This window comes from Manis pentadactyla, chromosome 5, assembly GCF_030020395.1.
Source record: "Manis pentadactyla isolate mManPen7 chromosome 5, mManPen7.hap1, whole genome shotgun sequence".
NCBI classification, from domain to species: domain Eukaryota; kingdom Metazoa; phylum Chordata; class Mammalia; order Pholidota; family Manidae; genus Manis; species Manis pentadactyla.
Window position 1 is genome coordinate 38,688,015 of NC_080023.1, and position 25,220 is coordinate 38,713,234.

Genomic DNA, 25,220 nt, shown 5'->3' on the forward strand with positions numbered 1-25,220 from the left:
GGTAAATTCGATATGTGGCACGAATTCTATTTAAGGGTTGTAATTAGGTAGGAAGAAGAAAAGCTATAGAAGTAGCAGGCGGAAGAAAACCTGGGAAGATTGATTATTTCTTTGACATATCTTCTTGTAGAGTAACTTCAGCATGGATAGGTTTTAAACTACTAATTAAATTGTGCACACACATTAACATAATAGGAGCACAGTTATGTAACCAAAGCATACCTGTAATTACCAGCCATCTCCAGTGAAACCAAGAAAAACAGTTAGGCACCTTAGGCATTTATGAAAACTTATCTATGACATGGTGGATATTGTCCAACTGAACTTGAACAGTCAGAGAATTCAGATAAATTAACACAACCCGTTCCTGGGGACTGTTCACATCCCATATGTTCTTTTAACAGTAAGTAGTCTGTGGTTGTAAGATTTTGGAGTGCTACAATTTGCACTTCTCCTAATTCTTGGTTGAGTTCCAACAGTATAGATCCAGTCAAATTTGTTGTTTTAATGTATGCACAGGCCAACTTAGATATCTCCTTCATCATTCCCATGGCAAGTCCAGGAACTGGTGGGATGAATGCATCTACACCTGTGGCACTGCGTGGATCTTTGTTGGGGTTTTTTTTGCTGATGATCTTCTGGCATGAGTCTTCCCGAGAGTGCTGATGTTGGAAGTTCTTTTTCATATCACATCTTAGTTCATTTTCGGGGTAGCCCAATTAGGCTTTGATCCTCTGTATAAACACAAACAGACCCTTTGCCTACACTTTTATATGCCCTTTATATCATTGTGTAGAACTCATTGGAGGTCACCACACAGGAACTGCTTTTTTTTGTTTTTTATCATTAATCTACACTTACATGATGAATACTTTGTTTACTAGGCTCTCCCCTATACCAGGGACCCCCTATATACCCCTTTACAGTCACTGTCCATCAGCGTAGCAAAATGTTGTAGAATCACTACTTGTCTTCTCTGTGTTGTACAGCCCTCCCCTTTCTCCCACCCCCTATGGATGCTAATCTTAATACCCCCCTTTTTCTACCCCCCCTTATCCCTCCCTACCCACCTATCCTCTCCAGTCCCTTTCCCTTTGGTACTTGTTAGTCCATTCTTGAGTTCTGTGATTCTGCTGCTGTTTTGTTCCTTCAGTTTTTCCTTTGTTCTTATACTCCACAGATGAGTGAGATCATTTGGTATTTCTCTTTCTCCGCTTGGCTTCTTTCACTGAGCATAATACCCTCCAGCTCCATCCATGTTGCTGCAAATGGTAGGATTTTCCCTTTCCTTATGGCTGAGTAGTATTCCATTGTGTATATGTACCACTTCTTCTTTATCCATTCATCTATAGATGGACATTTAGGTTGCTTCCAATTCTTGGCTATTGTAAATAGTGCTGCGATAAACATAGGGGTGCATCGGTCTTCCTCATACTTGATTGCGGCATTCTTAGGGTAAATTCCTAGGAGTGCAATTCCTGGGTCAAATGGTAAGTCTGTTTTGAGCATTTTGATGTACCTCCATACTGCTTTCCACAATGGTTGAACTAACTTACATTCCCACCAACAGTGTAGGAGGGTTCCCCTTTCTCCACAGCCTTGAGCCTCGCCAACATTTGTTGTTGTTTGTCCTTTGGATGGCAGCCATCCTTACTGGTGTGAGGTGATACCTCATTGTAGTTTTAATTTGCATTTCTCTGATAATTAGCGATGTGGGGCATCTTTTCATGTTTCTGTTGGCCATCTGTATTTCTTTTTTGGAGAACCATCTGTTCAGTTCCTCTGCCCATTTTTTAATTGGGTTATTTGTTTTTTGTTTGTTGAGGCGTGTGAGCTCTTTATATATTCTGGATGTCAAGCCTTTATCAATGTGTCATTTTCAAATATATTCTCCCATACTGTAGGGTTCCTTTTTGTTCTATTGATGGTGTCTTTTGCTGTACAGAAGCTTTTCAGCTTAATATAGTCCCACTTGTTCATTTTTGCTGTTGTTTTCCTTGCCCGGGGAGATATGTTCAAGAAGAGGTCACTCATGTTTATGTCTAAGAGGTTTTTGCCTATGTTTTTTTCCAAGAGTATAATGGTTTCGTGACTTACATTCAGGTCTTTGATCCATTTTGAGTTTACTTTTGTATATGGGGTTAGACAATGGTCCAGTTTCATTCTCCTACATGTAGCTGTCCAGTTTTGCCAGCACCATCTGTTGAAGAGACTGTCATTTCGCCATTGTATGTCCATGGCTCCTTTATCAAATATTAATTGACCATATATGTCTGGGTTAATGTCTGGAGTCTCTAGTCTGTTCCATTGGTCTTTGGCTCTGTTCTTGTGCCAGTACCAAATTGTCTTGATTACTATGGCTTTATAATGGAGCTTGATATTGGGGAGTGAGATCCCCCTACTTTATTGTTATTTCTCAGGATTGCTTTGGCTATTCGAGGTCTTTGGTGTTTCCATATGAACTATTGAATTATTTGTTCCAGTTCATTGAAGAATGTTGCTGGTAGTTTCATAGGGATTGCATCAAATCTGTATATTGCTTCGGGCAGGATGGCCATTTTGACTATATTAATTCTTCCTAGCCATGAGCATGGGATGCGTTTCCATCCGTTAGTGTCCCCTTTAATTTCTCTTAAGAGTGACTTGTAGTTTTCAGAGTATAAGTCTTTCACTTCTTTGGTTAGATTTATTCCTAGGTATTTTATTTTTTTTGATGCAATTGTGAATGGAGTTGTTTTCCTGATTTCTCTTTCTGTTGGTTCATTGTTAGTGTATAGGAAAGCCACAGATTTCTGTGTGTTGATTTTGTATCCTGCAACTTTGCTGTATTCCGATATCAGTTCTAGTAGTTCTGGGGTGGAGTCTTTAGGGTTTTTTATGTACAGTATCATGTCATCTGCAAATAGTGACAGTTTAACTTCTTCTTTACCAATCTGGATTCCTTGTATTTTTTTGTTTTGTCTGATTGCCGTGGCTAGGATCTCAGTGCTATGTTAAATAACAGTGGGGAGAGTGGGCATCCCTGTCTAGTTCCCGATCTCAGAGGAAATGCTTTCAGCTTCTCGCTGTTCAATATAATGTTAGCTGTGGGTTTTTCATAGATGGCCTTTATTATGTTGAGGTACTTGCCCTCTGTTCCCATATTGCTGAGAGTTTTTATCATAAATGGATGTTGAACTTTGTCAAATGCTTTTTCAGCATCTATGGAGATGATCATGTGGTTTTTGTCTTTCTTTTTGTTGATGTGGTGGATGATGTTGATGGACTTTCGAATGTTGTGCCATCCTTGCATCCCTGGGATGAATCCCACTTGGATATGGTGTACGATCCTTTTGATGTATTTTTGAATTCGGTTTGCTAAAATTTTGTTGACTATTTTTGCATCGACATTCATCAGGGATATTGGTCTGTAGTTTTCTTTTTTGGGGGTGTCTTTGCCTGGTTTTGGTATTAGGGTGATGTTAGCTTCATAGAATGAGTTTGGGAGTATCCCCTCCTCTTCTATTTCTTGGAAAACTTTAAGGAGAATGGGTATTATGTCTTCCCTGTATGTCTGATAAAATTCCGAGGTAAATCCATCTGGCCCGGGGGTTTTGTTCTTTGGTAGTTTTTTGATTACTGCTTCAATTTCGTTGCTGGTAATTGGTCTGTTTAGATTTTCTGTTTCTTTTTGGGTCAGTCTTGGAAGGTTGTATTTTTCTAGGAAGTTGTCCATTTCTCCTAGGTTTCCCAGCTTGTTAGCATATAGGTTTTCATAGTAGTCTCTAATAATTCTTTGTATTTCTGTGGGGTCCGTCGTGATTTTTCCTTTCTCGTTTCTGATACTGTTGTTTTGTGTTGACTCTCTTTTCCTCTTAATAAGTCTGGCTAGAGGCTTATCTATTTTGTTTATTTTCTCGAAGAACCAGCTCTTGGGTTCATTGATTTTTGCTATTGTTTTATTCTTCTCAATTTTATTTATTTCTTCTCTGATCTTTATTATGTCCCTCCTTCTGCTGACCTTAGGACTCATCTGTTCTTCTTTTTCCAATTTTGATAATTGTGACATTAGACCATTCATTTGGGATTGCTCTTTCTTTTTTAAATATGCTTGGATTGCTATATGCTTTCCTCTTAAGACTGCTTTTGCTGTGTCCCACAGAAGTTGGGGCTTAGTGTTGTTGTTGTCCTTTGTTTCCATATATTGCTGGATCTCCATTTTGATTTGGTCATTGATCCATTGATTATTTAGGAGTGTGTTGTTTAGCCTCCATGTGTTTATGAGTCTTTTTGCTTTCTTTGTACAGTTTATTTCTAGTTTTATGCCTTTGTGGTCTGAAAAGTTGGTTGGTAGGATTTCAATCTTTTGAAATTTACTGAGGCTCTTTTTGTGGCCTAGTATGTGGTCTTTTCTGGAGAATGTTCCATGTGTGCTTGAGAAGAATGTGTATCCTGTTGCTTTTGGATGTAGAGTTCTGTAGATGTCTATTAGGTCCATCTGTTCTAGTGTGTTGTTCAGTGCCTCTGTGTCCTTACTTATTTTCTGTCTGGTGGATCTGTCCTTTGGAGTGAGTGGTGTATTGAAGTCTCCTAGAATGAATGCATTGCATTCTATTTCCTCCTTTAGTTCTGTTAATATTTGTTTCAGGTATGTTGGTGCTCCTGTATTGGGTTCATATATATTTACAATGGTTATATCCTCTTGATGGACTGAGCCCTTTATCACTATGTAATGTCCTTCTTTGTCTTTTGTTACTTTCTTTATTTTGAAGTCTGTTTTGTCTGATACCAGAATTGCAACACCTGCTTTCTTCTCGCTGTTGTTTGCTTGAAATATCTTTTTCCATCCCTTGACTTTAAGTCTGTGCATGTCTTTGGGTTTGAGGTGAGTCTCTTGTAAGCAGCATATGGATGGATCTTGCTTTTTTATCCATTCTATTACTCTGGGTCTTTTGATTGGTGCATTCAGTCCATTTACATTTAGGGTGATTATTGAAAGGTATGAATTTATTGCCATTGCAGGCTTTAAGTTTGTGGTTACCAAAGGTTCAGGGTTAGCTTCTTTACTATCTTACTGTCTAACTTAACTCGCTTGTTGAGCTATTATAAGCACGGTCTGATGATTCTTTATTTCTCTTCCTTCTTATTCCTCCTCCTCCCTTCTTCATATGTTGGGTATTTTGTTCTGTGCTCTTTTTAGGAGTGCTCCCATCTAGAGCAGTCCCTGTAGGATGCCCTGTAGAGGTGGTTTGTGGGAGGCAAATTCCCTCAACTTTTTCTTGTCTGGGAATTGTTTAATCCCTCCTTCATATTTAAATGATATTCGTGCTGGATACAGTAGTCTTGGTTCAGGGCCCTTCTGTTTCATTGCATTAAGTATATCATGCCATTCTCTTCTGGCCTGTAGGGTTTCTGTTGAGAAGTCTGATGATAGCCTGATGGGTTTTCCTTTGTAGGTAACCTTTTTTTTCTCTCTGGCTGCCTGTAATACTTTGTCCTTGTCTTTGATCTTTGCCATTTTAATTATTATGTGTCTTGGTGTTGTCCTCCTTGGATCCCTTGTCATGGGAGTTCTGTGTACCTCTGTGGTCTGAGAGGCCATTTCTTCCCCTAGTTTGGGGAAGTTTTCGGCAATTATTTCTTCGAAAACACTTTCTATCCCTTTTTCTGTCTCTTCTCTTTCTGGAATTCCTATAATGCGTATATTATTCCTTTTTGATTGGTCACTCAGCTGTCTTAAAATTCTTTCATTCCTATTGATCCTTTTATCTCTCTCTGCATCAGCTTCTCTGCGTTCCTTTTCTCTGTTTTCTAGTCCATTAATGGTCTCTTGCATCTTGTCCATTCTGTTTTGAAGTCCTTCCAGAGCTTGTTTTATTTCTGTATTCTCCTTCCTTAGTTCTTGCATATTTCTCTGCAAGTCCATCAGCATGGTTATGACTTTTGTTTTGAATTCTTTTTCAGGAAGACTGGCTAAATCTATCTCCCCAGGTTCCTTCTCAGGGGAAGATGTAGCAGATGCCGAAGCTGTCTGGGTTAGTCTTATCTGGATCATATTTTTTTGCCTTTTCATGTTGACAGGTGCTATTGACTGTCAGCTGGGAGGGCCAAAATTTTCACTTGCTACTGGCCTTTCTTTACTGGGACAACTGCGACCCCTAGTGGCTTTTGTTGGGTAATTGCGTGTAGAGTGGGTCTTTGTGTCTTGCCTGGCCAGAACGGAGGAATTTCCCTTTCTGTGAGCGGAGTTTGTCTCAGGCTGCTTCTCTCCTTTCGCAGCGCCCGGAGGGGTAATGGATGGGTGGCGGGGGGCTGTTTGGCTGTTTACCTCCGTGAAGGGTCTCAGAGCTGTTGCCCAGGGGGTTAGTGCGCCCGGTTTTCCCTGTAATTTCCAGCTGCTGGACTATGACCTGTGTTGTTTCCATCAAGCTGTTAAGTCCCTGTCCCTTTAAGACTTTCAAAAAGCCCCCGCTTTTCTTTGTCACAGGGGCATCCTCTCCGGCACCCGCTCAGAGGTTTTGCTGCCCTGTTTCCCCAGTATCCAGGGCCCCCGCCCACGCACTGTGTCTGCACTCTGGCCCGGATGGCTGGGGCTGGGTGTTCAGCAGTCCTGGGCTCCGTCTCCCTCCCGCTCTGCCTATTCTTCTCCCGCCGGGAGCTGGGGGGATGGGCGCTCGGGTCCCGCCGGGCCGGGGCTTGTATCTTACCCCTTTCACCAGTCACTGGGTTCTCGCTGGTGTAGCTGCAGTCTGGCCACTGTCCTGCATCTTCTGGTCTCTCTTTTAGGATTAGTTGTGTTTGTTGTATTTTCAAAAGTATATATGTTTTTGGGAGGAGATTCCCACTGTCCTACTCATGCCGCCATGTTGGCTCCACCTCTATGTTTTTCTTTTAATTTCTGAAACTATAGCTAATGTCATTTCTTAATGAGAGGAAAAAAAAGAACAGACATAGCTTTTGGACGCTCAGGTTTCTAGTTTTTGAACGATGAGGAATTTTTACAGCTGCACAACAGCTATACATCATTTTTCCCTGAAGTATTTACTACTAAATGTAATTGTACTTTAGGTATCTTCAATTGAAACACAGCTGAAATCAAAATATAGGAATTTGAGTATCTAATGGAACAGGGATCCAAATCAGCTTATAGATTCAGACTAATGGGACTTTGTATTCTAATATTATTTTAGATCTGGGTTCTTTGGAGTTGAGCCCGCCATATAAATTCCATTTTCTGTCTGTCTTCCTATGACTAGAAATATTAGCACATTTAAATAATATAACTTTAGAACCAGTTCATCCACCTAGGAAAAAAGGTCAACTCTAGAATACTAGGGAAGTGGAATAACTGTAATATTCTAAGATTTTCCTAATATTATCTTTTTAAAAATTACAGTGACCACTCTCAGTATTTTGTTCTGTTTTGTTTTGGTACTACTTGGAGGCATCCGTACACCCCTTTTGTAAATGACAGAGTTCCTCAATGTTGGGGCTTAAGAATTAACTTCTCTCGCAGTCACATTTTCTCCTGATTTCATCTACCTCCACTGCTTCAGGGGATACTGATTTTCTGAGTATTCTCAAATCTCTAGTTCTACCTCAGATTGCTGTAAGTTCCTTTTGGACCCTCAGGCACTTCAAATCCAATGGAACCAAACCCATTGTCTTTCCCTTCCAACTGACTCCCCATTTCATCTAAATGGGTATCCACCTGTGCTCTCTATTTTAGTTAGTGGTGCCATATTTATTATCCATCCAGTGTCTAAAGCCAAAACATGGAATTATCTTAGATCTTACTTCTCCTTTTATGACCTATATCTGATCAGACACTGAGATCTGTCCATTCAGTCTCCTAAATGGCTCTCAAATCTATTTAGGCCCACATGTCCTGCATCTGCTTTAGGAAACATTGTTTCTTGCTAGGTTCACTGCAACAATCTCGTAAGGGATAGCTCTGCATTCAGTCCCCACCCCCCACTCTTTTCTTGTTATCCCATTATAGCCAGAAAAATGAAAAATATTGACCCATTATTACCGTGCATAAACCTTCAACATGAAATCCTATTACTTTATCAATTTGTTTCCTAGCTACTTGGTACTCCTATTTTTTTCCTTTAAATTCACCTGCTTTACATACTGTCTTTCTGAAGAAACCTATTACTCATAATCCAGTTCTTAGACTAGATGTCTTTGCTTCTAGGAGCCCTTTCCTGGACATTGCTCCCACCACCCTCCCAGGGGTCAGCGTGACAAGGGCAGAGTGGGAAAGTTCAGTACACAAGCTGCCGTACAGGGCTATTTCAGAAAAGAGACTAAAATGACTACCTTAATTTACTGTTGATACAATTGAAGAGAAGAAAATTCTGCAACTTAAATTATGTTTTATAACAAGGATGGTTTTAATAAAGAGGAGTCACCATTTTCTTCAACACACCAGATAAGAGTGCTCTTATATGATTATTTAAGTGAATCAAATATCACCAAGGCTGAATTGAGGAGGAAGAATAAAAAATATCTATAAAAGGATTTTAGCAGAATGTTTAAGCTCTAGTTATTATGACCAAATTGTTTGGGTTTAGATTCCAACTTCAATTTTACTAGAATCAATCAGTGAATCCAGGAAATAGAAATTTCTTTGAATTTCAGTGCCCTTACTTGATAAAAAGTGATAAAAATAGTATCTATCTCATAGGAATGTTATAATAATTAAATTAGTTAATACACAGAAAAGTTCTTATAACAGTGTGTGGTTCATAGTAATCATCCAATTGATGTTATTATTAGCAGTAGTATTGGTAGTAGTTTTAAGATGAGTAAAATCCTGTAAATAAGAGCAATTAGAAGGTTCAATATCTTTTACAAATGAAAAGAAACCAGTACCTCTGGAAAAATGTTTTCTTAAGGAAAAAATGAAAAACTTTGTGATCTCTTTCAAGGAAAGCCTTCATTATTATAAATGAGGCCAGATATCATTGTTGAGCAGTCTTTATTTCTAGAAATAATGAATTGCTATTCAAGAAAAGGAATCATAACTGGTCGATGGCCTTTTCTCTATCACTGAAGATATAGATATTTGTCACTATGACACATTTTCTTTGGGAAGAAAAGTCAGTCTTAACAAAGTCTGTGAATATTAATTTGATTATTCAATAAGACAATTGTTTCTAAAAGTAGTAAAAGGGCATAAAGTTAAGATCAGTAGACTTAACTGCATATAACTTAAAACTTGTATATATCCAAAGTGATATATAACAAAATAAGTCACAGAAAAATATTTACAACACAAAGGGCATGCAAAAGGTCCATGTTAAAGTTATAAATGTGTCATTCAAATTATTAAGAACAATACAATTATATCAAAAATGAACAAGGACCAGAAATATATTTTATATATAAATAGCCAGCAATAATTGACTTTCTGCCATGTGCTATGTTTGAGAAACTCTATTATGCTTTACACACATCACCCCATTTGATTCCTCTAATAATCTCATGAGAATAGATATTATCAACCCTACTTTGTAGAGAAGGACTCTGGGGAATAGAGAGAGTAATTAATTTGCTTAACATTACACACTTCAGCAGTAGGACATAGATTCAAACCAAGAACTGTCTGGAAAAAACTAAATTATTAACAGCTCTGGCATATTGGCAATTCCAAAATAGGAAAGCGAACAAAGGAAAAACATACAATTCCACAAATAATTGAAGAATGCCCCTCCCATCTCTTGTTACTTTGACAAAGTTCCCTGTAAATCCATAGCCGAGTTAAATCGAGCCCTCTACCTACTCTGTTCCTGACTTTGTGCAGCTGAATACATTATTCCTATTGGCATATAAATATGGTAAAATTTCCCCATCATTAAAAAAAAGCAAGACTTTTCTTTTCCTACCAGTTGCTATCCTATTTATTGGTACTTCTCTTGAAACATAACTCTGAAGAGAGTTTATGCTCTTGATATATAATTTTTCCTTTAATGTTTCTCTCTTAAATACACTTATCTGGCTTTGACTTTTCCACACTTCAGAAACTACTGATTGACAATAACCTTCACTTGGCTAAATTCACACATAAACTCTAGTTGCCATCATATTAGACCATTCTTTAGCATTTAACAGAGAAAAGCACTTCTTTTTCTTGTTAACTTTTTTAAATACACTTGGCTTTCAGGATATACTACACTCTGATTTTTCTATTGCCCCCAACATTATTTCTTCAAATTCTCTTGTGTGCATGTTCCCCTTCTCATCAATTGCTTAATTGTTGAATACCCTAGGGTTTGATTTGAGACTTGATTTTTTCTAAGTTCAGTACCTTGGAGACCTCATCCAGTTTCATATATATATATATATATATATTTATATGCTGAGGACACCAAACTTAACATTTTCATCCTAGACCTCTCTCCTGGATATCAGATCACATATAACTTCATAACTGAATGCTTGATGTCTCCATGCAGACATCTCTTGGCTTTTCAAACTCAACATTTCTACAAGTCAAAAAAAACTGTGCCATTTTCCTTAATTCTCATATTAAGTGAGAGAAACTCCATTATTCAGTTGCTTAGATAAAAAAATATTGGAGTCTGTGATAAGAACACTCAACATGAGATTCACTTTCACAAAATTTTTCAGTATATATATATATTATTATTGATTATAATGCAGTGTTGTGCAGACAATGTCTGGAACTTATTCATGCTTACCTGAAATTTTATGCCCCTTGATTAAAACTTCCCATTTCCCTCATCTTTTTAGCCCTTAGAAACCATCATTCCACTCTTTAAATCTATGAATTTAACTATTTTTGATACCTCATCTAACTGGAATCATGCAGAGTTTATCTTTCTCTGACTTCCTTATTTCTCATAGGATAATGTCCTCAAGGTTCACACATGTTGTCACATATTACAGAATTTCCTTTTTTTTTAAGACTGAATATTATTCCATTGTATGTATATACCACATTTCTTCATCCATTCATCTGTCAGTGGACATTTATGTTGTTTCCATATCTTGGCTATTGTGAATAATGCTGCAATGCCCATGAGACTGTTAATATCTCTTAGATAGCTCAGTACCCAGAAAGAAGTGGGATTGCTGGATCATATGGCACTAACTCCACTTCTCTCCAACTCCACAACCAACATACCAGGAAATCTATTTGGCTACCCTTCAAAATATATCCTAAGATTTGGGACTTGAGAATTTACAATTCTCATCAAATTTGGAAAATTTTCAACATGGTGTCTTCAAAATTTTTTCTGACCCTTTCTGCTTGAAGTTATTCTATAGCTCACTTCCGTTCTTGTGGTTTTTACATTTTTGTTTCTCTCTTAATGTTGGATAGTTTCTACTGCCATGTCTTTAATTTCATTAAACTTTTCTTCTGTCAGATCTAATTAATCTATTATTACTCATTAATGTCATTAATCCCATTTGGTGTATTTTTCGTCTCAGTTATAGTTTTTATTTCTAGAAGTTAGTTAGGGATCTTATTTGTATCTTCCATGTCTCTACTTAACTGTTTGAAGTTCCTTTCTTTTGATTCTAAAATTCGTATCAGTTTTAATTGATTGATTATTCTCCCAATTACGGGCTGTGTTTTTGCTGCCTTGATATTATTTGATTGAATACCAAACATTATTTTACTTTGTTGAGTTATGGGTATTTTTGCATTCCTATGTTCTTTTTTTTTTTTTTTTTTTTTTAGATAATTATTTTTTATTGAAGGGTAGTTGACACACAGTATTACATTACATTAGTTTCAGGTGTACAACACAGTGATTCAACATTTATATACATGATAATTCTAAGTACCAGCTATCACCATACCAAGTTGTTACAATATTTTGACTATATTCCTTATGCTATACATTACATCCCGGTTGCTTATTTATTTTACAATTGGAAGTGTGTACTTTTTCTTGGTTGTTGTTGTTAGGGCATCTCTCATTTTTATTGATCAAATGGTTGTTAACAACAATAAAATTCTGTATAGGGGAGTCAATGCTCAATGCACAATCATTAATCCACCCCAAGCCTAATTTTCGTCAGTCTCCAATCTTCTGAAGCATAACGAACAAGTTCTTACATGGAGAACAAATTCTTACATAGTGAATAAGTTACATGGTGAACAGCACAAGGGCAGTCATCACAGAAACTTTTGGTTTTGCTCATGCATTATGAACTATAAACAGTCAGTTCAAATATGAATACACATTTGATTTTTATACTTGATTTATATGTGGATACCACATTTCTCTCTTTATTATTTTTAATAAGATGCTGAGGTGGTAGGTAGATACAACATAAAGGTAGAAAACATAGTTTAGTGTTGTAAGAGAGCAAATGTAGATGATCAGGTGTGTGCCTGTAGACTATGTGTTAATCCAAGCTAGACAAGGGCAATAAAACATCCACATATGCAGAAGATTTCTCTCAGAACAGGGGGGGTGAGGTTCTAAGCCTCACCTCTGTTGATCCCCAATTTCTCACCTGATGACCCCCCAGCGACTGTGCCTGTCTTAGGTTGTTCCTCCCTTGAGGAATCTTACCCGTCTCTGGCTAACCAGTCATCTTCCGGGGCCACACAGGGAAATGTTAAGTTGGTAAGTGAGAGAGAAGCCTTATTGTTTGAAATGGTTAGCTTTTTATTTCTTTGCATATTTATGCCCTGTGGCTTCTATGCCCAGCATTTGTCTTGAGGTATCTTTACCACTTGGAGGAGTTATGATACTCGGTAAATTTGATATGAGGCACGAATTCTATTTAAGAATTCGTTGTAATTAGGAAGGAAGAAGAAAAGCTATAGAAGTAGCAGGCGGGAGAAAACATGGGAAGATTGATTATTTCTTTGACATATCTTCTTGTAGAGTAACTTCAGCATGTATATATTTTAAGCTACTACTTAAATTGCGCACACACATTAACATAATAGGAGTATAGTTACATAACCAAAGCATACCTGTAATTACCAGCCATCTCCAGTGAAACCAAGAAAACCAGTTAGGCACCCTAGGCATTTGTGAAAACTTATCAATGATATGATGGTTATTATCTAACTGAATTTGAATAGTTTGAGAAAAATCAGACAAATTAAAACAACCCATTCCTGGGCACTGTTCACATCCCATATGTTCTTTTGACAGTAAATAGTCTGTAGTTGTAAGATTTTGGAGCGCTACAATTTGCACTTCTCCTAATTCTTGGTTGAGTTCCAACAGTATAGATCCAGTCAAATTTGTTGTTTTACTGTATGCACAGGCCAGCTTAGATATCTCCTTCATTCCCATGGCAAGTCCAGGAGCTGGTGGGATGAGTGCATCTACAGCTGTAGCAGTGCGTGGATCTTTGTTGGGGTTTTTTGATGATCATCTTCTGGCATGAGTCTTCCCGAGAGTGCTGATGTTGGAAGTTCTCTTTCATATCGTTTCTTAGTTCATTTTCGGGGTAGCCAAATTAGGCTTTGATCCTCTGTATAAACACAAACAGACCCTTTGCCTACACTTTTATATGTCCTTTATATTATTGTGTAGAACTCATTAGAGGTCACCACATAGGAACTGCATTTTTTTTTTTTTTTAATCATTAATCTACACTTACATGACGAATACTTACGAATACTTTGTTTACTAGGCTCTCCCCTATACCAGGTCCCCCCTATATACTCCTTTACAGTCACTGTCCATCAGCGTAGCAACCTGTTGTAGAATCACTACTTGTCTTCTCTGTGTTGTACAGCCCTCCCCTTTCTCCCACCCCGCTATGGATGCTAATCTTAATACCCCCCTACTTCTCCCCCCCTTATCCCTCCCTACCCACCCATCCTCCCCAGTCCCTTTCCCTTTGGTACCTGTTAGTCCATTCTTGAGTTCTGTGATTCTGCTGCTGTTTTGTTCCTTCAGTTTTTCCTTTGTTCTTATATTCCACAGATGAGTGAAATCATTTGGTATTTCTCTTTCTCTGCTTGGCTTGTTTCACTGAGCAAAATACCCTCCAGCTCCATCCATGTTGCTGCAAATGGTTGGATTTGCCCTTTTCTTATGGCTGAGTAGTATTCCATTGTGTATATGTACCACATCTTCTTTATCCATTCATCTATCGATGGACATTTAGGTTGCTTCCAATTCTTGGCTATTGTAAATAGTGCTGCGATAAACATAGGGGTGCACTGATCTTTCTCATACTTGATTGCTGCATTCTTAGGGTAAATTCCTAGGAGTGCAATTCCTGGGTCAAATGGTAAGTCTGTTTTGAGCATTTTGATGTACCTCCATACTGCTTTCCACAATGGTTGAACAAGTTTACATTCCCACCAGCAGTGTAGGAGGGTTCCCCTTTCTCCACAGCCTCGCCAACATTTGTTGTTGTTTGTCTTTTGGATGGCAGCCATCCTTACTGGTGTGAGGTGATACCTCATTGTAGTTTTAATTTGCATTTCTCTGATAATTAGCGATGTGGAGCATCTTTTCATGTGTCTGTTGGCCATCTGTATTTCTTTTTTGGAGAACCGTCTGTTCAGTTCCTTTGCCCATTTTTTAATTGGGTTATTTGTTTTTTGTTTGTTGAGGCGTGTGAGCTCTTTATATATTCTGGACGTCAAGCCTTTATCGGATGTGTCATTTTCAAAGATATTCTCCCATACTGTAGGGTTTCTTTTTGTTCTACTGATGGTGTCTTTTGCTGTACAGAAGCTTTTCAGCTTAATATAGTCCCACTTGTTCATTTTTGCTGTTGTTTTCCTTGCCCGGGGAGATATGTTCAAGAAGAGGTCACTCATGTTTATGTCTAAGAGGTTTGTGCCTATGTTTTCTTCCAAGAGTTTAATGGTTTCATGACTTACATTCAGGTCTTTGATCCATTTTGAGTTTACTTTTGTATATGGGGTTAGACGATGGTCCAGTTTCATTCTCCTACATGTAGCTGTCCAGTTTTGCCAGCACCATCTGTTGAAGAGACTGTCATTTCGCCATTGTATGTCCATGGCTCCTTTATCAAATATTAATTGACCATATATGTCTGAGTTAATGTCTGGATTCTCTAGTCTGTTCCATTGGTCTGTGGCTCTGTTCTTGTGCCAGTACCAAATTGTCTTGATTACTATGGCTTTATAATAGAGCTTGAAGTTGGGGAGTGAGATCCCCCCTACTTTATTCTTCTTTCTCAGGATTGCTTTGGCTATTCGGGGTCTTTGGTGGTTCCATATGAATTTTTGAATTATTTGATCCAGTTCATTGAAGAATGTTGCTGGTAGTTTCATAGGGATTGCATCAAATCTGTATATTGCTTTGGGCAGGATGGCCATTTTGACGATATTAATTCTTCCTAGCCATGAGCATGGGATGCGTTTCCATCTGTTAGTGTCCCCTTTAATTTCTTTTAAGAGTGACTTGTAGTTTTCAGAATATAAGTCTTTCACTTCTTTGGTTAGGTTTATTCCTAGGTATTTTATTTTTTTTGATGCAATTGTGAATGGAGTTGTTTTCCTGATTTCTCTTTCTGTTGGTTCATTGTTGGTATATAGGAAAGCCACAGATTTCTGTGTGTTGATTTTGTATCCTGCAACTTTGCTGTATTCCGATATCAGTTCTAGTAGTTCTGGGGTGGAGTCTTTAGGGTTTTTTATGTACAGTATCATGTCATCTGCAAATAGTGACAGTTTGACTTCTTCTTTGCCAATCTGGATTCCTTGTATTTTTTTGTTTTGTCTGATTGCCGTGGCTAGGACCTCTAGTACAATGTTAAATAACAGTGGGGAGAGTGGGCATCCCTGTCTAGTTCCCGATCTCAGCGGAAATGCTTTCAGCTTCTCGCTATTCAATATAATGTTGGCTGTGGGTTTTTCATAGATGGCCTTTATTATGTTGAGGTACTTGCCCTCTATTCCCATTTTGCTGAGAGTTTTTATCATGAATGGATGGTGAACTTTGTCAAATGCTTTTTCAGCATCTATGGAGATGATCATGTGGTTTTTGTCTTTCTTTTTGTTGATGTGGTGGATGATGTTGATGGACTTTCGAATGTTGTGCCATCCTTGCATCCCTGGGATGAATCCCACTTGGTCATGGTGTACGATGGTTTTGATGTATTTTTGAATTCGGTTTGCTAAAATTTTGTTGAGTATTTTTGCGTCTACGTTCATCAGGGATATTGGTCTATAGTTTTCTTTTTTGGTGGTGTCTTTGCCTGGTTTTGGTATTAGGGTGATGTTAGCTTCATAGAATGAGTTTGGGAGTATCCCCTCCTCTTCTATTTCTTGGAAAACTTTAAGGAGAATGGGTATTATGTCTTCCCTGTATGTCTGATAAAATTCCGAGGTAAATCCATCTGGCCCGGGGGTTTTGTTCTTTGGTAGTTTTTTGATTACCGCTTCAATTTCGTTGCTGGTAATTGGTCTGTTTAGATTTTCTGTTTCTTTTTGGGTCAGTCTTGGAAGGTTGTATTTTTCTAGGAAGTTGTCCATTTCTCCTAGGTTTCCCAGCTTGTTAGCATATAGGTTTTCATAGTAGTCTCTAATAATTCTTTGTATTTCTGCGGGATCTGTTGTGATTTTTCCTTTCTCATTTCTGATACTGTTGATTTGTGTTGACTCTCTTTTCCTCTTAATAAGTCTGGCTAGAGGCTTATCTATTTTGTTTATTTTCTCGAAGAACCAGCTCTTGGTTTCATTGATTTTTGCTATTGTTTTATTCTTCTCAATTTTTTTTATTTCTTCTCTGATCTTTATTATGTCCCTCCTTCTGCTGACCTTAGGCCTCATTTGTTCTTCTTTTTCCAATTTCGATAGTTGTGACATTAGACCGTTCATTTGGGATTGCTCTTCCTTTTTTAAATATGCTTGGAGTGCTATATACTTTCCTCTTAAGACTGCTTTTGCTGCGTCCCACAGAAGTTGGGGCTTAGTGTTGTTGTTGTCATTTGTTTCCATATATTGCTGGATCTCCATTTTGATTTGGTCATTGATCCATTGATTATTTAGGAGCGTGTTGTTTAGCCTCCATGTGTTTGTGAGCCTTTTTGCTTTCTTTGAACAGTTTATTTCTAGTTTAATGCCTTTGTGGTCTGAAAAGTTGGTTGGTAGGATTTCAATCTTTTGGAATTTACTGAGGCTCTTTTTGTGTCCTAGTATGTGGTCTATTCTGGAGAATGTTCCATGTGCACTTGAGAAGAACGTGTATCCTGTTGCTTTTGGATGTAGAGTTCTGTAGATGTCTATTAGGTCCATCTGTTCTAGTGTGTTGTTCAGTGCCTCTGTGTCCTTACTTATTTTCTGTCTGGTGGATCTGTCCTTTGGAGTGAGTGGTGTGTTGAAGTCTCCTAGAATGAATGCATTGCATTCTATTTCCTCCTTTAGTTCTGTTAATATTTGTTTCAGGTATGTTGGTGCTCCTGTATTGGGTGCATATATATTTATAATGGTTATATCCTCTTGATGGACTGAGCCCTTTATCATTATGTAATGTCCTTCTTTGTCTTTTGTTACTTTCTTTATTTTGAAGTCTGTTTTGTCTGATACCAGAATTGCAACACCTGCTTTCTTCTCTCTGTTGTTTGCTTGAAATATCTTTTTCCATCCCTTGACTTTAAGTCTGTGCGCGTCTTTGGGTTTGAGGTGAGTCTCTTGTAAGCAGCATATGGATGGATCTTGCTTTTTTATCCATTCTATTACTCTGTGTCTTTTGATTGGTGCATTCAGTCCATTTACATTTAGGGTGATTATTGAAAGGTATGAATTTATTGCCATTGCAGGCTTTAAGTTTGTGGTTACCAAAGGTTTAGGGTTAGCTTCTTTACTGTCTTACTGTCTAACTTAACTCGCTTGTTGAGCTATTATAAACACAATCTGATGATTCTTTATTTCTCTCCCTTCTTATTCCTCCTCCTCCCTTCTTCATATGTTGGGTGTTTTGTTGTGTGCTCTTTTTAGGAGTGCTCCCATCTAGAGCAGTCCCTGTAGGATGCCCTGTAGAGGTGGTTTGTGGGAGGCAAATTCCCTCAACTTTTGCTTGTCTGGGAATTGTTTAATCCCTCCTTCATATTTAAATGATATTCGTGCTGGATACAGTAGTCTTGGTTCGAGGCCCTTCTGTTTCATTGCATTAAGTATATCATGCCATTCTCTTCTGGCCTGTAGGGTTTCTGTTGAGAAGTCTGATGATAGCCTGATGGGTTTTCCTTTGTAGGTAACCTTTTTTTTCTCTCTGGCTGCTTGTAATACTTTGTCCTTGTCTTTGATCTTTGCCATTTTAATTATTATGTGTCTTGGTGTTGCCCTCCTTGGATCCCTTGTCATGGGAGTTCTGTGTACCTCTGTGGTCTGAGAGGCCATTTCTTCCCCTAGTTTGGGGAAATTTTCAGCAATTATTTCTTCAAAGACATTTTCTATCCCCTTTTCTCTCTCTACTTCTTCTGGAATGCCTATGATTCTTAAATTATTTCTTTTATATTGATCACTCAGCTCTCTTAAAATTCTTTCATTCCTGGAGATCCTTTTATCTCTCTCTGCATCCGCTTCTCTGCGTTCCTGTTCTCTGTTTTCTAGTCCATTAATGGTCTCTTGCATCTCGTCCATTCTGTTTTGAAGTCCTTCCAGAGCTTGTTTTATTTCTGAATTCTCCTTCCTTAGTTCTTGCATATTTCTCTGCAAGTCCATCAGCATGGTTATGACTTTTGTTTTGAATTCTTTTTCAGGTAGACTGGCTAAATCTATCTCCCCAGATTCCTTCTCAGGGGAAGATGTAGCAGATGCCGAAGCTGTCTGGGTTAGTCTTGTCTGAATCATATTTTTTTGCCTTTTCATGTTGACAGGTGCTATTGACTGTCAGCTGGGAGGGCCAAAATTTTCACTTACTACTGGCCTTTCTTTACTGGGGCAACTGCGACCCCTAGTGGCTTGTGTTGGGTAATTGCGTGTAGACTGGGTCTTTGTGTCTTGCCTGGCCGGAAGGGAGAAATTTCCCTTTCTGTGGGCGGAATTTGTCTCAGGCTGCTTCTCTGCTTTCGCAGCGCCCGGTGGGGTGATGGATGGGGGGGCTGCTTGACTGTTTGCCTCCGTGAGGGGTCTCAGAGCTGTTGCCCAGGGGGTTAGTGCACCCGGTTTTCCCTGTAATTTCCAGCTGCTGTACTGTGACCTGGGTTGTTTCCGTCAAGCTGTTAAGTCCCTGTCCCTTTAAGACTTTCAAAAAAGCCCCCGCTTTTCTTTGTCACAGGGGCATCAGCTTCAGCACCCGCTCTGAGGTCTACCCCCTGTTCTCCCAGTATCCAGGGCCCCCTGGGCATATACTGTGTCTGCGCTCTGGCCCGGATGGCTGGGGCTGGGTGTTCGGCAGTCCTGGGCTCCGTCTCCCTCCCGCTCTGCCTATTGTTCTCCCGCCGGGAGCTGGGGGGAGGGGCGCTCGCGTCCCGCAGGGCCGGGGCTTGTATCTTACCCCTTTCACCAGTCGCTGGGTTCTCGCTGGTGTAGCTGCAGTCTGGCCACTGTCCTGCGTCTTCTGGTCTCTCTTTTAGGGCTAGTTGTGTTTGTTGTATTTTCAAAAGTATATATGTTTTTGGGAGGAGATTCCCACTGTCCTACTCACGCCGCCATGTTGGCTCCGCCTCCTCGCATTCCTATGTTCTTAAGCTTTGTCCTCATATGTAGTTGACTTACTTGGAAACAGTTTTATCTTTTCATGTTTTGCTTCTGTGATTTTTTTTGGGGTAAGTCCTAAGCAGGGTCAGCCTATGTTTAATAATCCTTGAGTACTGAGGCAAGGCTTTCATGAGTTCTCTATTGAGTACCCTGTAAATTGTGAGTTCCCATAGTTAAGTTCACGAGAATAGATATTAATACCGACCTTGTGTTAGACCTGAGAAGTGTTGCCTCTGTCTATCTGGGTGGTCCTTCCCCTAGACTTTACTAGATTTCTCATACATTTGCTGAGATGAGTAATTCAACAACACTGAAAATACCCTGTGCAGATCTCCAGAGTTCTCTCCCTCCATGTAGCGCTCTCATTCCCGGCAGTCTCTCCTATGAACTACAGCTGACTTGGTTCCTCTGGAATCTCAGCTCCGTCTCCTCAGCTCATAGAATATGTCAGGCTCTGCTTTAGTTGTCTCTCCTGCACAATGTCCTCTAGAATCTCTCAAGGCTCTAGGGCTCACCTCATTTGTTCCTGTCTCTCAGGGACCACTGTCTTCCATTGTCTGATGTCTAATGTTTAAAAACAAATGTTGACTTATATGTTTATCTGAAATATTTTTGGACCTTTCAGATGTGAGAGCAAAACACATCTCTGTTAGTCTAGTTTGAACAGAAACAGAAGTTATCCTGTGATTTTTTTTAAGAAGGAATACAAAAAGGATATAATATTTTCAAACATGGCCATATGGCACATATATGTGTTTCTTAATACAACTGACTTCTTGCATATTTTCTTCTTTAAACTACTTCATATAATTTCATTTTCATATTTACTACTACAATGTTTATATCATTTAAATTTTGCTGAACTATGTCAAGAAAGTTAACATTCATTTGAGTAAGTTATAATAAATGGGAAATAAAGACTATTACATTTTCTTACTTTTACTGAATAGACCAATTACACTTGCTCCTTAGGGATAGAAAGGAAATACATTATCACTTGCAATATGAAATATTTATATAGAAAAATTTTTGAGATACTTAAAATTAACTTTTATCAAGTAATGAATCTTGTCACCTAATCTTGACATCTAATAGTAAATGCACTTGGGTTATTTATTGAAATCATGCCCAATTTAATTTGTTTTTCAAAATCCCAGTTGACACAGATATGGACAAATACAAAAAATGATTGTTAATTTTCAGTCACAATACTTTCATGCTGTACCTCATGTGGCAAATTATTGACTCAGAAAAATATCAAAAATGACTTCAGATAATTTTCTTATTCTTAGGTAAGCCTGACTACAAAATTACAAAAGAACCAAACAATGCAGGAAATAGAGGTAATACAGGAAAATGAAAGTTAATTATCTATTTTGATTAGTGTTGTCCAGACAAATTAATATTTTATGTACTGAAAAAAAGAAGTGCTTTCTGAAAAATCAATGGGAAGGCCTCTCAATCTGGAACAGATAAATGAGTTTCGGTTCAGCATGTCTTTAAGCTTTGGCAAGTTACTTACATTTTCTGAGAAGATGTATTCTCATATATAAAATCACAATATTAGCTGTATCGACAAATTTGCTGTAAAAAGTAAATGAGGTAATACATTTTGCAGAGCTTTACACATGCACACTTGCAATGTAATAATTTTGTATTATTAAATATTTTATTACTGATATTGTACTATATAATATTAATTAAAGCATACTGTAATTGCAGCAGGCTGAAAGTTTATCATCTCAGTGAAATATTTATTTTAAATTTAATTTCCCCAATTAAGAATAAATTCTTTCTGATATGAAGTCATTCTCAGTGTCAGAACACATAAAGAGCAGTTAAACTGTCATTTACAATTTAATAAATAACCAATATTCAATATTCTGCATAGAACATTGGACATTACTTATGCTATATATACTATATATATATATATAAAGTATGCCATAAACTATACATTTATCGTTGGATATTTTTAGATGCTAAAACTGTAAACTTTGCTCAGATAAAAACAACCTTGAAAAAAGAAATCATTCACAAACAAAAGACAACCAAAACAATATGAATGAAGTTGCCTGGGGATATGATAGGGTAGAAAATCCAAAGGGAATTTTAATAAAACTCAATCCTATATAAAACGTTATTTTTATGAATATCTGGGATTCTAAGAAGGAAGAAAAATTTCCATGAAACATCTTCCCTACCTGAAAACTAACAGAAGCAAACAAATACCAGTAAGCTAAAAGGTTACTACTAATATGCTAAATGCTAGTAACAGCACAGAGTCTCAACTGTGAATCTGAGATAAAGTTATAACACTAAGCCTGCGTATCTCATATTTAGTCTTTTTAAAAGGGCATCTCAGAAAACTCTTGGAGCCCTGCAAGAGCAAACACAAAGTTTCTCTGGAATAAAGAGTACTCAACATGGGTCTTCTGGATTCCCACAGATTAAATACAAAATTTTGAATCCATAAAAAAGATCCCCAAGCATATAGGAGAACATGGTGTTATTAGAGTCAGAAAAAAAAACCAAATTGAAGAAACATTCCTACTTAACTTAGATCCCCCACAAAACATCAGGTAATAGAATATAAAATAGATAATAAAAGTAATGATGCAGAAAACATTTTAAAAATAAAAGATTAAATCAGAAAAAAAATGAGTAGAAAACTAGTGAGTTTTCTCAAAAATTCTTAGAGAGATAAAAATGAAGCAAGAGAATTTTGGGAGCACAACCCATAAATATTGGTATAAAAACTTCAATGGATGAGTTAAACTACAGATTATATTCAGCTGAAGAAGGCTGTAGTGAATGAAATTTCCCAGAATGCAATGCAAAGGCGAAGAAGGAAAAATGGATCAACAAAAAGGATCCATATACTATTCTAACATATTTATCTAATGAGACTACTAGAAAGGAGATGAGAAAAAATGGGAGAAATCTGATTATTTGAGAAGATGACTGAGTGTACTTTTCAATGGTGAAAGACACGAATTCACAAACATAGCAAGCACCAGAGAGTCTAAGCAGAGTGAAAAGAAATATCTGTATAGACTAGAAAACATCAAACACAAAGAGATAATCCTAAAGAACTCAGTAAAATTGAAATCAGACATCTTACCAGAAATACAGGGAAGGTTTTATAAGGTTTGAGAAAAACTTTTAAGAAAAAAAATATGCTATAGGGACAGTGGGCTATTAGTATGTATTTGGAAAAGCTTTACTATCAACGGAATTACATTAGAGGGCTTTCTACAAAATGTAGACAAAGAGGAAATGAATTTGGAAGAGATGTGAGGTTACAGGAAGAAGAGGTCCCCACCAAAGGAGCAAGGAAAGAACGCAGAAGTCGACGGTTTAACCTGTAAATATATAAGGGGAAAAAAGTGGAATATGAAAGAAGAAAACTTCATTGAAAAAAAAGGATAGAAAAGAGAAAAACACATGAAAAAGGAAGGACATATAGAAATCAAGAGGATATGAACATAGAAATAAATCCGAATATATTTTTAAAAACTCTCCATAAACAAAAAGTGGATTAAATTTAATACTGAAGGAGAAATCGACAAAACAGATTTAAAGTATCCAGCTACATGTTACTTAAAAGCAACTTATTTAATATGTAAGGATAGTTAAAGGTGTAAAGTAAGAAGATTAAAATTATGTTAAATCAGGAAAAATGCTCACACAAATGAAAATTTTACTAAATTCAAATACATATCTTAAGGTAAAAATCTTTATAGGGGTAAAAAGAATCACTACAAAATTATAAGATGCTTATCTCATTTAGAAGACATAAAAATTTGTGACCCATATGCCCCTAATATGTCTCAGTATAGAAAGCGAAGAATGATAAAATGTAAGGAAAAATGACAAATATAATTTTCTGTTATTAATAATAAGAGAAAATTTTCATAAGTATTTATAAACTTTGAATAACAAAATTAACAACTGTTTAAAAAGGTTTAAGTTGAACTCTTCACCCAGCATTTAAAGAATAAACATTTTTCTCTCACACTAAGACATAAAACAAGTATCAACAATTAAAAATTTTGGATAAAACAGAACACATATTTCCTCAACTTGGTAACTTAGCAACAACAAAAGATAAATAAAAATTTCCCATTAATCTGGAAATTTTAAAACAGTATATTTAGTAACTATGAGTAAAGAAAGAAAACCTAAAGAAAATTTTTAAAATAATTATGATGGAATACTGAAACTTTTACAAAGAGAATCCATGGAAGGCAGTAAAGCCATATTTTGAAGGTAATACGTAGCTATCAATGTTCATATTAGGAGACTAGAAACCCTGAAAGTTACAGATTTCAATGTTTAGACTAAAAAGGTAGCAAACAGAAGAATAAAACCTATGAATCAATGGAAAACTAATGAAAATAACAGAAATTTTAAAAAAGAATTACATGTATATAAGAGAGATCATCACCAAAGGCAAAAGGTATTTGTTCTTGTAAAATATTAGTGAAGTTCGCAAAGATCGAGTTAGATTTCTATTGTAATAGACCCTATTATTGGCTAGCTGCTTGGTTGCCCAGAAAAACTGCTACATTTTTGCAGCATCTCTAGCAGCTAGTTTTGCTCATGTGATTAAATTCTAAGCAAAGAAATGAAAGCAGAATCTTCCTTATAAAACATCTGACACATGCCACATGCCCCTTTTTGTCTTTTTTTGCCTTCTTCCTGCCTGGATGCAAACATGATGGCTAGGGATGAAAGAGCATCTTAGTCCATGAAGTTATTTTGGGTTTGGAAGCAGAGAAAGAATGAACAATGGACAAGATACACCCATGGTGCAAAGCCCTTCTGTCAGCCCTAGACTTCCTGTCTTCAAGCCTAAAATGTCTTTAAAAAAATGAATTAGTGTAATCCTGTCTTACTGAAGCCACTGTTACTTTTAGACACGTTAACTTGCATCCAAACCTATTTTTACCTGATGGAGATAAAAGTTTGTGGGAGGAAGAGTCTCTCACAAGAGATACCTTCTATTTTTTCAATTAAAAATAAGGTGGCTCATCAATCAAGATTAATGTTGGGGTGGGAGATGGAGTTGAAGCTTTGAGCAGAGAGCACAAATAATATAATCATATTAGGGAAAAAGCTAATTTTGACAGAATTCTAAGTGACCCCTGGTAGTAGTGACAGTGATTTGAAATTGAACCAATTTGCCAAACGGTATAACTTTTCTCCAGCCTGGTTCAGATGTTTGGATTAAAGTATAGAAAAGGCAAGTAGTTGTAAGCAACCAGACACAGGTTTTACCAGGAGAGTATTAAAGAGAGAAAGTATGACAAAATGTTGAAGGTGTTTGCCAGATATTTATTACAATAAATGGAGCACAGGCCCAAGATCAGTCCGAAAGGAAAGATAAATTAATAAGTGAACAATGAGGCCAGTAGGGCTGTAAGTCTTAATGAAGTTCAAGAATTTTGTAGATACTTGGGAAGAGATATGGAAAATTGGGGAATTGCTGTCTGAGAGTAGAATGATTGAAATGGAATCAAGATGTTCTAAGTTCTCCCCAAGTTTCCAGCTCAAAGACGTTCCCTGCCCTCATCCTCAGTAAAAATAAGACTGCACAAAA